Source organism: Marmota flaviventris, chromosome 3 (assembly GCF_047511675.1).
Source record: "Marmota flaviventris isolate mMarFla1 chromosome 3, mMarFla1.hap1, whole genome shotgun sequence".
Lineage (NCBI taxonomy): Eukaryota > Metazoa > Chordata > Mammalia > Rodentia > Sciuridae > Marmota > Marmota flaviventris.
The window spans coordinates 69,833,340-69,848,647 of NC_092500.1; positions in this window are offsets into that span (position 1 = coordinate 69,833,340).

Below are 15,308 nucleotides of genomic sequence, written 5' to 3' on the forward strand. Positions count from 1 at the left end.
TGACTCACAAGTTTTAGGGTGAAAATAGATATCTCTAATGGTTGAGTAATTTGATTTACTAATTTCCATGACATGACAGGAGTGGGAATGAGGAGATGGGAGACCAGGGTTCTCTACCGCCACTCCTGCCACTAACCAGCAATTCAACCAACAGTGAATCATCTGTCTGCCTGGCCTCAGATATGGCCATCCCTAATGAAGTATAGTCAGATAATCTCCAAAAACACTTCCAATCTTGAATTCTTAACTCAAAATTGTCACAGTTTTGCAAATTTCTACACTGATTATACCTCTTTTGGTGTGACAGTGGTCAAGAAGAAGAGAGGAAATGAGAGACTAGAGGGTATATGAGATGGGAACTCGAGCCTGTCTTCAGTGAGTGTCCCATGTGGCCTGTTTGAGTCAATTTTTTTTAACTGATCTCAAATGAATGTATATGTGGCGGGGGGGGGGGGGGGGGGGCAGGGGGTATAGATAGGTAGATAGGTAATGGAAAAGAGAGAACCCAAACAACCTTCTACAGTTTAAAATAAGCATGAAAATCCAGATGCCATTCTATCTTCTTTAGTTTCCACTTCTTCCTCAGATAGACCACATGGGGCACTCCCCGAAGACACATCTGAATTTCCATTACTTATACCTTGTAGTCCTCTCCTCTTAACCACTGTCATGGCCAAAGAAGTATAGGACAGTGCAGAGATTTGTAAAACTTCAAAATGATGCCATTCTTGAGTCTTCATTCTTTGATGACATTCTCAAACAGTTTTAAGAAATATAATCGTGGGTATGTGTGTGTGTGTGTGTGTGTGTATGTGTGTGTGTTTTCAGGGGATCAAACTGGGGCCATGTGCATGTTAGGCAAGCGGTCTACCACTGAGCTACATCCCCAGCACTATTTTCATTTTAAAGTATTATTCATGTGAACATATTATCAGTTTATTACTCTTTTAAATGAATCAATGATTTTTTAAAATCTCTCAGTCTTAATTTCTAACATAGTAAATATCAATAGACACAAACAAAACTTTCTTTTTGTGCTCAATCATTTTTTTAAGAGTACAAGAAAGGGGCTGGGGATGTGGCTCAAGTGGTAACGCACTCGCCTGGTGTGCGTGGGGCACTGGGTTCGATCCTCAGTACCACATAAAAAATAAAAATAAAGATGATGGGTCCACCGAAAACTGAAAAATAAATATTAAAAATAAAGAGTACAAGAAAGCCAGTCACGGTGGCAAATGCCTATAATCCCAGTGACTCCGTAGGCTGAAGCAGAAGGATCAAAAGAGTGAGGCCAGCCTCAGCAACTTGGTGAGACTCTGTCTAAAAATGTTTAAAACGGGGAAAAGGCTGGTGATACCGCTCAGTGATAGAGTGCCCATAGATTCAATTCCCAGTACAAAAAAAAAAAAAAAGTGTACAAAGTGTCCTGAGACCAGAGAATTGGAGAGTTAGTAATACAGTGGTTAGAGGACAAACTCTAGAGCCAACTGCCTAAGTTTAATTCTCATGTCTACCACTTCAGAGTTGTGTGACATTAGGTACAGTCACTCTGTGCCTCAGTTGGGGATAATAACAATAATGTACTTATCATGAGGCTTAAATGATTGACACAGGTACCGTGCTTAGAACTATTTGCATGTAGCTACCATTCTTTTTGGTGTCCCTCCCCCTGATGTCGCTGCCTCCTCCACCTTCACCTCCTTCCACTCCTGTGTGTAAGTGTGTGTATCTCTCTCTCTCTCTCTCTCTCTCTCTCTCTCTCTCTCTCTCTCTCTCCTTGTATTTGTTTTGCTTGCTTGGTTTCATTTTATTTGGTATGGTCTAATTACTGCTGCCTGTGTCTTAGACCAGCATTTGCTGACTGACATTGTTTCTAGGGGAGCTACCAAGGTTCCCCTGTAACCAGGACCACTACTTCCCTACCACAGCCCTGCAGCAGCTAGCTGAACTTTGAATTTGCCCTTCACAGAAACTCCATCAGCTGGAAAAATCAAAGTAAGCAACACTGTTTTTTGAAAAAAATAAGCTATGTCAGAAGAATTAGAATGTGAAGTAGAAACTTTAGCCTTAGGAATAATCAATGAAACAGAAGACGGAAGTAAGAGAAAATGCAAGCAATTACATTCGTTCCTTAAAGGAAAAGGTGGCATTTACCTAGGTGCCGTCCAATTTCAACTGTTTTCTTTCAGTCTTTCATCTCCTTTGTTTAAATCTCTCTCCACCTCCCAGGGCACCCTAGAAACTTCAAGCCATCAACCTTCACTTTATATAGATATATATGTATATGTATATGTATATATGTATATGTATATATATCCGTGTGTGTGTGTATATGTATATATATATACACACTAACAAACATATATATATGCATGTGTGTATCTGTGTGTGTGCGTGTATTGTTTTTAGTGCTGGAGATTGAATCCAGAGCCTCACACATGCTAGACAATCATTCCATCACTAAACTACACCCCTAGCCCCTTCTTAAAAATTTTGATGGAACAGATTCTCATCACGTGCATATACTGATAGCCACTTTGACCTTGGTGGGGGAGTGTCTTAGAGTTTTACAATTACTTATAATCATAATCTGCCAGAGTCCGGCTGCAGCAAAATAACCGGGGGGTGACGAAGAACTTGTGTACGTTGATACAGCAGGAGTAGGAGCCGTTTATTGCAGGACAGGAGCAGTATTTATACATTCCACAGAGCTTATCTAATTAGCATAAACTAGATACATCAGTCAACCAATCAGGAATCTCCACACTTAATGGCTTGCTTTTGTTACTTCTCAAACCACTCCCTCTGGCATTTTGCCAGGCACCATCCAGACTTGTTTACGAACTCTAACATTCCCCTGGCAAAATGCCAGGTGTTATTTTGACTTGTTGACAGACTCTAACAATAATCCTTTGAGTCTATATGACTTCTCTAATCTATATCTTCATATAAATTTTTCTTTAATTTTTAGCACTTTGCAGGTGATTATTTCTATTTTATAGTTTAGGAAACTGGGGCTTCGGAGAAGCTACTAAACCTGCCCGAAGTCACAAAACTTAAAAATGACAGAACTGAAACTGGAGAATTTGAAGAGCCTTACTGGGGAAATGCACTGCCCACAGGGGTGTAGCATGGGGGACTGGAGATGCAAGGAGACTATTTTTGTCAGGGAGTTACCACTTAAGCAAATGTACTCTACTGTGGAAATAACCTCGACAAACTCCCCGAGTTTCTTGCAGTCTCTTCATTGCTGCCAAAACTCAAGCTACACATTCTCTATGAATCCCAACATGTGTTTTTAATTTACTTTTCATATACTAATTTGTTTGTTTATACAATGACTACCTTGGTGATTCTGTGCTATGGAGAATTTTAAAGAAGGTATACGCAGTATGTTTTATATTTGGCCTGCTTCTGAATAGAATGTTTGTAAATTGAGAACTGTCTGTATTGTATGTGTGATGTCATTAAATATATATTTGGTCTGCCCAAAACTATCTGGCATTTGTCCTTTACCAACATTACTGAGTATTTTAGTTTCTCAATCATGCAAGCTTAAAAAGCACAGCCAAATCCAGTGAATGTTAAACTTATGCAGTGACTCAAGTCGATTAAAATATTTATTTATTTATTTATTTATTGGTACTGGGGATTGAACCCAAGGGTGCTTAACCAATGAACCACCTCCCAGCCCTTTTTATTTCTTTATTTTGAGGCGGTCTGGCAAAGTTGCTGAGGCTGGCTTTGAACTTGTGATCCTCTTGCCTCAATGTCTTGAGCTGCTAAGAAATCACAGGCATCACAGCACCTGGCTAAGTACAGTATTTTTAAAGAGAAAAATTAAGATCCACAAAGGGTCAACTGGGATGAATAGTTACTTTAAAGGAAAATAAATGGGAATCCTTTTGAACCACTGGTTCTGCTAACTATGTTTAAACATGATTTAATTTAAATACCACTGTTAAGGAAGAAAATGTTTATCCTATATGAAACAACAGACATCTGAAATAGGAATTTGATGTTCTTAAAAATGCTACTACTAAGCATTCTCAACTATTTTCAGTAATAATAACATACTTAAGCTAACAAAACAATACTTTTACCTATTTTTTTGTAACTTATCAGTTCTGTCCAATAAAACTTTTTCCCTTAATGAAAATATCTGTACCAGTGCTATCCAATATAATAGCCACTTGTGGCACGATATTGAGCTCTTAAAATGTAGCTAATGCTAGTGAAGAACTTAATCTTTAATTTTATTTAGTTTTTATCCACTTATAGCCATGTGTGGCTATTAATTACATATTGGACACAGCAGTTATAAGGTCTCTGTCAGCAATGAAAAAAATAAAATCCTGTGATTCTATCATTGTAAAGACCCTAATTTGTAAGACCAGGATTAAGGCTATAGCTAAACCTCTGACCATTCACTGAGTGCTGAAATATAGTTAGCTAACCAGACACAAAAGTTTCAAAGGTTGTTTTTGTTACATAATAAACACCCAAAATTATCATGTGTAAAATATATGGGCAGTGTGATAGATACAGAAGACACAAATAAAATACATATACCTGATCACAGGCAGTTTATATCTAGCGGTAAAGATGGATAGACAGATGGACGATGGATGAAAAAGTACAAGGAAATGTGAGAAAGAAGTGGGGGTGGAGGTTGTTCAGTATGGACTCTAAGAATGAAGAGGAACAATGTTCATAAGTATATTAGTCTTGCTTTCTGTTAGATCCCAATTCAGTACTCCTAACAAGACAAGGCTGACCAATCATGTAAACTGATCCTGTGAACAAGTACTGCTGTTCTCCAAAACTCCCATCACTCTAGGACACGTAACTATGCTGAGCTCTAGGAACACACCATGGAGCAGGACAAGAAGACTGCCCTTCAGGCAAGTACTGCTAGGCAATGAGGAAAATGTGGGAGATAGCACCACAGTAGTAGATCCTGGGTATCAGTACACAGGAGAGGGTCCTAATCCAATTTTGGCTAGTTAGGGAAGGTCCCAGAAAGAAAAAAACAGTAGTATCTTCCAAGTGAATCTCTCTAATATTTATGTGTCTTATGGAAATTTCCTTTCATTTGCCATTACATCATCTATCTACCCTTTGAAGGGTGTTCACTTCCCAAGTACATTCCAATCAATATGTATTTATTGAACACTGAAGATCAAAGAACCTCACTGTCATTCTTCCGTAGTTCACCATGTGCTATGGGCTAACATTATATGAAGCCAAGCACTTCTCCTAAAGAAAACAAGTTCCTAGGTCAAATATTTCAATGATCTTCCAAGTAAGAAAAATGCAATATTGCCTTGGAATGCATGATTTCTTCATATGAGTTCTTTTTTTAAAATTGTGTGGTTTCCTATACAAACTAAATTTAAACAGCTCTCCAAAATAAACTTCATGAAGGTTAAATAAATAAAAGGAAAAAAAATCTACCAAAATGTAACTTTAACATTTCAATACAATTAAATTCATTAATAGGAAATTCCTATAGCATAGCAACCATTGCATGGGATTCATCTGTCTGGGTTCAAACTCCAGTTCCTCCATTTACAGGCTGGATGGCTTTGGGCAAGTTACTTAACTGTCCTATTCCTCAATTTCCTCTTTTGTAAAAGGCAGATAACAGGATATGAGTAGATCCTACCTCACAGAGTCTATGAAATAATATGCACGTTTTAGGGATTGTAAAACAGTGTCATCCGGAAGCGATATCTAATTGCTATTCTTATTACAGTTTATCGATATTTAATTGCATTCTTATTACAGCTAATTCTAATTGCAAAGAAACTATGAGAAAATACACATAGTTTCAGAGAATTTAAAAGAAATGTAGAAAATAGGGGACCCCCGAAGGTTCAGCGGCTTTCTCCTCTCAGTTCTTTGCCTCATTGTGAAAGGTGGAGGGAGACAAGAGAAACCTGCCCTCAAGCAAGGCTGCGAGGAAAAAAGAACAGAGCAGACCCACAACTCTGTCTTCCTCCCAGGAAAGGGTGTCCATAAACAAAGATTTTAACTTCCTAATTCAGGCCAGTGTGTCTTTTCTTTTCTTTTTTTTTGGGGGGGTGGGGGTGGGGGTGGGAGGGAGGTAATTTGCTTCCAAGACTTTGACGGAACAGCTTAAAAGAAAAAAAGGTCAAAATTACTAGAAAGAATCTAAAAGGATATGAGATGAAACGGTTGCAGTATTTTTGCAATAAATGTTTCCTTACAAGAGCTGAGATATGGGCGGGGTGTCTGTGTAATATCCACTGAACAGAGCGGAGAGATAAGAGGAAATCTTTGGTATGCTGATTTCAAAAAGTCTTTATGGGGAATCTTCTAGAAGCAGCTGCCCTCCCAATTCCAAGCCTTAGGGATTTGCTCGTGGGTCTGGGGATTTAACCTGACAACTACGAGAGGCTGGGGATTTCTGGACAGATAATGAGCCAAGGCTGCACCCTTTCCTTCGGGTGCACGCTCCCCACTGCCACACTTCTCCACGTCACCACAATTACCGACAGAGGCCAGCATGGCCTAGCCAATTCCCAGACTGCAGTCTCCCAGGCAGGGCATCCCTATACGGCCCGGCCCATTTGTGAAAACTTCGCCGGAACTTAAGGCCTCCAGGAGGCTTTCCTCAAAGCACCCCAGATTAGCCCTGACGTTTTACGGCTCTCTAGGTTTTTCGTGTCGTGCTCGTGCAAGCGAGCAAGCAACGCGCCAGCGGTATGGCTGGTCCGCACTAGGCAGCCTCCCCCTCACGGAGGCGGGACGGATGGGGAGTGGTGGTCCCCTCCACCGCCACCCCCACCCGCGCGCAGCAGGCTCGAAGCACCCGCCGGGCCACCGCGCCTCGCTTCTCCCCAGTCTCCAACACCTCTTTCCCCACCCCCTTCTCCTCAGCACCCTCCTCTCTGCCCCCTCCTCCTCCGCTGTTCGGTTCTGGGCTCGGGAGGCGGTGCCTGGTGAATCACCGTCACGTGGGTCCTGGGTGCGCTAGGGCGGGCTGCACCTCTGCGGCGCTGGCGCTCCGAGCCTGAGTGGAAAATTTCCGGAGCCCTACTGGGGCTGCGCGCAGGAGGCCCCGCCCGCCTCCCTCCTTACTCCCCCACCCCGCCTTCCGGCCGCGGCCCGGGCCGCCCCACCACTGCGGAGGCTCCTTTCTCCCCTGAGGATGTGCTGCGCACGCCCCGCCCGCTGCAGCCCCCAGGCTGGCGCCGCCCGCGCCGTTTGCCCTCGGGCCTCCAGCCCCCGCTTCCTTCTCGCCCCTCCTCGTGGCTCCGACGCGCGAGGCGGCCTTGCCCCCGACCTTGCGTGTAGCCGCCTGGTATCCTGAGAGGCGAGGAGCGGCGTCCTGGCGCCTCCGCCTTGGCCTCTGGGGCGCCGCGGCCCCTCCACCCCGCCACCCCAGATCCGCACTGCGCGGGTCCCCCACACCTCCAGGGTAGACGGTAGGACAAAGGGAGGTGGCTGTTGGGTTGGGCATCTCGTAGGCTCCTGAATGCACTGCATCGTCGTTTTAAACAAAGCACATCCACGGCCCAACTGTTTTTTTATCCACCCCCACTTAACCATCAGGAGAATAAACAAGTTATTTTCCCTATCCCATAACATTCCCACTTGGTTTTCCCAACCACAAACAAAATTTATTCCTGAGACAGCAATTTTGAGGAGTTTGTTGACCTCATTCATCCCGGGATTACAATGCTATTATTTCACTCAAAAGGGGTGCGTTGGACGTGTAGTTCACCTGAAGAAAACACTTAATAGTTTCAGCAACTGGTTGGTTCTGGGCGGTTGTTTCAGATAGGTGTTGGTGAACATGGAGAGGGCTTGAGAAAGGCAGCAGCACCAGGTGTCCCAAAAAGAGGTTACTTGGAACCGGATGCAGGCGTCTAGGACGCAAACTGCCAGAGATCTCAGCCAAAACAGTGGGAGTAAAGATCTCAAAACCAAGCCCATATATTAAGTACTTTCCCTCTAAGAACCGGAATTGCAGGTATGCTAATTTTAATAAATCCTTACTTCAGTATCTTGGCCCAGAGCAAAGAAAGATCCGGAAATTGAGAGAAGGCCAGGAATGTGGGTCCATTATGGCCAAAGAGTGTTTGGGCAGAATACATTGACTTAGTTGCTATCATTTGTCTTTGGACAAGATAGGATTGCTAACGATTAAGTTGTAAAAATAAAGGTATTTTTAAGTTGTCCTATTTTGAAAAATTGTAAGGATCTAGGATTTTAATTTTCAAAACTATGGAGCATAATATAATATTCTATAAAACATACATCTTTCTTTGAAAAGTTTATACACACCTTGTTTTCTGATCTAATCCTTGATTCTCAGCACAACCTTAGTGTTCTGAATAATCTGAAAGCATGTATGTGAACTCACCTGGGATTTTGCTTTCAAATTTCACTTTCCAACCAATTTGCTGCTAATTAGCAGGTGTGTGTTCATTCAGTGAAAGAGCCTGGTCAATAAATCCTTCATCTCTCTGCTACTGTTTTTTGTTACATTCATTAACACATACTACACCTAGTGGAATGAACCTTTTCAGGGTCTCATGAGAAGGCCAATGGCATCACAGAAAAGCTTAAGAGTCAAGCCATTCCTTCCCCACTTTGACTTGGGGAGGAGACAAAAGAAACAGAGTTCTTATACCAGGTCCCTGGAAAGTTTTTCTGTCTAAACAATATTAGTTATAGTCATACTAAAAGGTCTGTAATACTATCCAAATATTTCCAGAAAAATTTTAAGACTGAGTTTCTATGGGCACTATAATTTTCTTAATTTTGCTGAAAAATGAACAAGCAGTCACAAAACACTAGTGCTTACAAATATATAGATTCACAATATAATGTTTTTTACACATGACTACATTACTAGATCCTGGCTAGTGTGATACAAGACATTATAGCACTTCCAGTAAATGTTATCTTTCATAATAAAATTGACTCACAGATTTACATATACCCCCACCCCATGAATGCAGCCCTGTCTGCCAATCCTCTGTAGCCAACATGTGACCTTGATGGGAGACATCCCCAGCATGTTAAAGTTGTCAGAGCTCCTAGTCATGGAGGAGACTATCAAAGCCAAGAATTAACCCCAGAACTATCTGCAGTCAAACTATTATATGCAATATTGAGTGTAATTATTTAAGCCACTTTTCATTGCATAGCATGTTTATTAAATAAAAGGTTCCTGCTGCTGACAACCTTTCTGTGGGAGCCAGCCTCCAAAATGTCTCCCAGGGATTCTAGCTTGCTGGTATTCATGCCTCTGTAGAGTCCCCTTCTATGCTAAATCAGAGCTTGCCTTTATGACTAATAGAATATAGCAGAAGTGATAAAGGGTGACTTTGAAGCCAAGTTCATAAAGGCATTGCAGCTTTTCTGGATCCCTCTTGGATCACTTGCTCTAGGACAAGCCAGCTGCCATGTCATGAGGATGCTCAATCTTATTTGTGGATGAGCTTTCCTGAAGAAGAACAGCTGGTTAGCACCAACTTGCCAGCATGTGAGTGACACTGGGAAGTGTCAGGTGACTACAGCCCAGCTTACAGCTGGCTGAAACCTCATAAAAGACTCCCAGCCTGAAACCCAACTGAGCAACTCTTGAATCTCTGATTCATAGAAACTTTGAGAGAAAATTAGTTATTGTTGTTTTTACTTAATAAATTTTGGAATAATTTGTTACACTGATTCAATTGGTATTAAATAACATATCCTTCAATATCAGAAAGGCATACCAAAGTCAGCCAAGTGCTCACAGAGGTACTATTACTTTAGGCTTGGGAGCTGTCTTACAAAGATTAGATACAACTTTTCATTTATTGAACACCTTTTAAACACGATGTGGGGGAGGGGTGTAGAAAACAATAAGACTGAAAAAGAGTTGAGAGAAGAACTTACTGGCTCCTGGGAAAGATTAACATTAAAAAAAATACAAGGGCTGAGGACTCAGTAGTACAGCACTTGCCCAATGTGTGAGGCCCCCAGTTCAATCTCAAGTCCCACCAAAAACAAAAAAAAAAAAAAAAGAAAAAGAAAGGAAGAAAATATGGAATAGGATAACATGGATAAACCTGGAGGATATTATGCTAAGTAAATTAAGTTAGGCACAGAAAGACAACACCTCATGATCCAACTAACATGATCCAACAAGAACTTACTGGCCAGCACCAACTTGCCAGCATGTAAGTAAATGACCCTGGAAGCAGATCTCCCAGCCCCAGCCCTCGTCAAACCACTTCTCTGTGGAATCTGAAATGATTTAAATTCATAGAAGTAAAGAATGGATTGGTGGGTACCAGAGCCTGGGAAAGCAGGGGTCTGAGGAAATGATAGTTAAAGAATATAAAATTCAGTCAGATGGAAGGAATAAGTTCAAGATATAGTATATGTACATCATGGGGACTATAATTTATAACAACATATTGTGTTTTGAAAATTCAAAGAGAATAGATTTTAAGTGTTCTTATCACAAAAATAAGTATGTAAAGTAATGCATATGTTAGGTCAACTAAGCTATTTCACAACGTGTATGCAGTGTACGTATTTCAAAATATCACACATTTTTATTTGTTAATTTTAAAATTAAATTAAAAAGAAGGTATGGAACTCATGAGAATAAGGAGAAGTGTATGGTATGGAGGAAAAGTAATTTTATTGTTTCTCTATAATGCCAGTGTTCAAGCTTGAATTTTGAATGACACCGTCTTGGAACAGGAGAATCTGGCTGTTTGCATAGCAAAGGGTCATTTGATTAGGTGGAACGAAGTCATTAGAAAGCAAATCTTGGGATTCTTTCTTATGCTATGTCTTACAGAGGACTGAGTTTGAGAGGAGGAAAAAAACTGTTCTTTTCCACCATCAAACCTTTGCAATGGACATTTTTTCAGTTTATTTGCTAGGCACTAAGAAAGAAAGTTAAATATGTTAATTCAACAAACACATTGTGATTGTCCTATGTATCAGGCGTGTTTTAGGCACTGAAGATTCAATGATAAGCAAAACAAGAGTCTTTTCCTCAGAGTTAATTGTAGAAAGGGATTTTGGAGGAAAGATGCAGAAAGAAAAGATCATAAACAATTAAACAATGTTTTGATTTCACATAGTCATGCGATAAAAATTAAATCGGACAGTGGGGAACTAGAGTTTGAGTACAAGTGTTAACTTTTGCCAGAATAGTCAAGGAAGATTTTTTTGAGGCAGTGACATTGAAGCTGAGATTTAAATAATGAGAAAGTAGGTAAAAGGAACAACAAATGCAAAGCTCCGAAAGGAAATAACTTAGTGTATTTTAGGGAGAGAGAGAAAATCAATGTGGCTTATACATAGTGAAAAGGGAAAAGGAATGGTAGGAGATGAGGTTGAGGATGCATTCAAGGGCACAACCAGGTAAGGCCCCGCTGAGTGAGGAACATAGATCTGATTTTGATTGCAATTAAAAGTCACTGGAAGGTTTTAAGTAAGGGAAATGATCTATCCCTTTATACAACAAATTTATGTTGTGAGAAGATCTTTCTGACTCTACCACTGGGTAGAGAATGGACGGGGAGCACCAAGAATGGAAACCCACAAAAGTGAGTCGGCTGTGATCCCAAAGAGAAGGGATGGTCACTGAGACTAGGACCAGAGCAATGCAACTGGTAAGAAGCAGAAGGATTCTGCATATACCTGGAGAAGGAGCCCTGAGTCTTGCTGATGGATCTGATATTTGAAAGAAAGTAGGATTCAGGATGAGAATTCAAGATGACTCCATGGTTTGGACCTGAGCTCCCTTATGAATCATGGTCTTATTCTTCCACATTAGAAAGATTAGAAAAGAAACAGTTTTGATAGAGAAATCAAGGGTTCTATTTGGCCAGTAAAAAATAAGATAGGTGCCTTTCAGGTGTATTTGATAATAGGTTTCTCTTGATTCTAGAGAAACTCAAAACCATTTACTCTCTCATTTATTCATCAGAAAAAAATCTGTTATCTGCAGTGCCTGACTGTGATCAAAACAGATTGAATCCCTGCAATTCTGGGCTTACATTCTAGTGAAGAGATAAATAATAAACAAGTAAATAAATAAATAAATTTTAATGACTTCAGGTAGTGATGGGTACTAAAAAGAAAAAAAAAACGTATTTAATTCATCCATATACTCAAAAAGGACCTTCTTTTTACAAGTGACCTAGCTGGGTGTGCCAGAGTCTACTAATACAAACAAAGAAACTAATAAAACTTCAGTGCATAAACAACACAAAAAGGTGTGTCTTTAAAAAAGATATTTGTAAAGTCTTAAGTTGAAAGAAGAATGGGATCAGTTTCAAATGGGCTCATCAATTTAAAAGTTAATAAAAGGGGTGGAATTTAAGTTTGGTCTCAAAGGAAAGAGAATTTAGGTATAAAGGAACTGTGGGGAAATGGAGGCATAAAGAATATTTCAAGCAGTTGGAATGATTAAAATGAAAAATGGTTTGCATTGAGAACACTGAACAATATATTTTGGCAAAAATATTGAGTATACAAAGGGAAAAAAGTTAATAATGTATTGATAAATAATAAACTATGACAAAACTTAGTAACTTAAAACAATAAACAACTGAGCACGGTGGTACACTGCTGTAATCCCAGCAACTCCGGAGGCTGAGGCATAAGGATTACAAATTTGAGGCCAGCTTCAACAACTTAGTGAGACCCTAAGCAATTTAGCAAGACCCTGTCTCAAAATAAAAAATAAAAAATGGTAGGAATGTGGCTCAATGGTTAAAATCCCCCGGGTTCAATCCCCAGTACCAAAAGAACAAAATAAAATACACATTTATCATCATGTGTTTAAGTGGGTCAGGAATCCAGGTGGGGCTTACCCCAGTCCCTGGTAAAGGTACTACTTGGGACTTCAGTCATCTAAAGGTTCAACTGGACAGGATCTTCTTCAAAGCTTCCTCATGTGACAATTGGCAGGCCTCCCTAATTGTTGCCAGAGACATCAGCTCCTTGCCACGTGGGCCTCTCATAGGACAATTCACAAGATAGTAGCCAGTTGCTCTCAAAGCAGATGCAGGAAAGAGCAAGAAAGAGAGGACAAGAGAGAACAAGATGGAAGACACAGTCTTTTTGTGATCTAGTCTTAGAAGTGACATGCCATCATTTCTGCCAAATGGAAGGCCAACCCATATTCAAGAGAGGGGATTACAAAAAAGATATGAATAGGTGGGATTCACAGGGGTTATCTTAGAAGCTGCCTACACAGGAATAAGGGAAGATAAGGTTGGAATTACAGGTGGAACTAGATCAAAGAAAGCCATGGAAATGAACCGGAGAGAGAAACCATTCAATTGAAAAGTACATTTAACATTTAAGCCATTTTAGTCAAACTGAAGTGTTGGATAAATAGAACTCTGAGTGTCATCCTAAAAGCCAGCTGTTTAACAAGTTGGAAAGATTAACTAATTATAGTGCCAAAAAAAAAAAAAAGCTCTCTATTTTATCAGGTAATGATGACCAAATAATTGTATAGAAGGTAGCTATCTGCCCTCACTAAAAACTTCTAACAACCTATCTTGACAGTGCACTCATGAAAATCCAGAATGGCCAACTAATATTTGCGACTGGTTGTCTGTCTTAGGATAGGCTATAAGATACACTTTCAGTAGCTTTCAAAACTCTTTTGTCCCAAACCCACAGCAAGAAATACATTTTACATCACAAATTAGAAGAATACATATACACATTTATACATAATCAAAATAGAAGTTTTATAGAATATAGTGCTATTATATATGACACACTGATTTTTTTCCCTATCCTATTTCATTAAAGAAGAAAATAAACTGGTAATAATTCACTGAATTCTTCACTTTCCACCACTTGGTTACGTTATGGAACAACTTGAAAACTACTGCTGTTCCAGAACATTAGCTTAGAAATCAAACAATATGGTAATGTTCTGAACATTAGGTATTTAGGAATATAGTTTTCCCAGTAATTGAACTAGAACAGTGTCCTATGCATTCTAATCAAAGCATAACAACAAAATCTCAAAGCACATCAGGCCTTGTGTTAGCATATGTTCCTCGGATTGACTCTTGAGAAAATGAATTAAATTAGTAATTGAAAAGCACCTTTTTGTTTTTGTTTTTTATTTGCTATTCAGAGCCTGACTATACAGCCATCAAATCAAAATTACACACTCCCAACAACACACCCCAGCACACACAATTTGTTCTGCATTTTACACAAGTATTGCACTTATCTTAAATATATATTGTAATAGGAACCATCAAACATTAGAACATCCAAAGGACAAGAGTTCTGGTTGTGGCCACAAATCACCAACCATAACCATTAACCCTGAGGATTTCCTTAACACCTCAGATTGGGCAGAGGAATGACCTGAGCTTTACCTGGAATGGAAAAAGTGTTTTGAGACCTTTTGATTTTTATCATTTGAAATCAGATATAAAGGCATTTCCCAGGACTCTCTTTAATCCACCATCAGATTGTTCTTCTGACAAAAGGAGTTGATTGACTTTACTAGGGAATGTATATAGAAGGAAGATAATCAAGATTTTTCAGCCCTGATCTTATGCCAAACTCCAAACCTGCAGTGGAGCTCACAATCTCCTTGGGGAAAGGACTGTTAACAAATATGGACAATTTTGAGTACTGTGCAAGACAGAACAGGTTTAATAAAAAAAAAAAAAAAGTCCTGCACCGCATGGTTTAGAAAACAGTACCTGCGAAAAGAGGTCTGTGAAGGAAGGGCTTAAGGCAGGCAGATCGAGGCTTTGCTAGGGCTCAATGACTAAGCTTTGACTGATGGTGGCATTTGAGAGGGGTGAGGGGAGGTTGGGCACTAATGCAAAAAAGACTATTGTTTAAGTCCGACTGGTCTGACCAGAATAGAAGGTTTGGGGTGGGGAAATACAGGAGTTTAAAGGGGAAATCAGGTCCTCCCCTATCAATCACCGACACTGGTGCAGGCTGAAGGCACCCGAAGTCTCACGTGCAGCGGAAATAGGCAGCTGTACAAATTTCCTCAGGAAAACATTGAAAGCAAAAATTGTGATCACACCCAACCCTTTCCTCTATGCCCTGCCCAATCTCTCCCACGTCTCCAAAAGGAAGGGAGCAGTAGGTCAAACTCGTTTGTTTATTCCTTTATTCAACTAACATTTCTCTCTCCCGAGGGGTCTTTGTTTCCAGCAAGGGAAGGACTCTTGCCTTTCCGGCAACACCAAGTATTCCACAGCGAAGGGGCCCTTTAGTTGCCCGGCTCAGCAAGACCACCTTACCACTGAAGGAAAGGA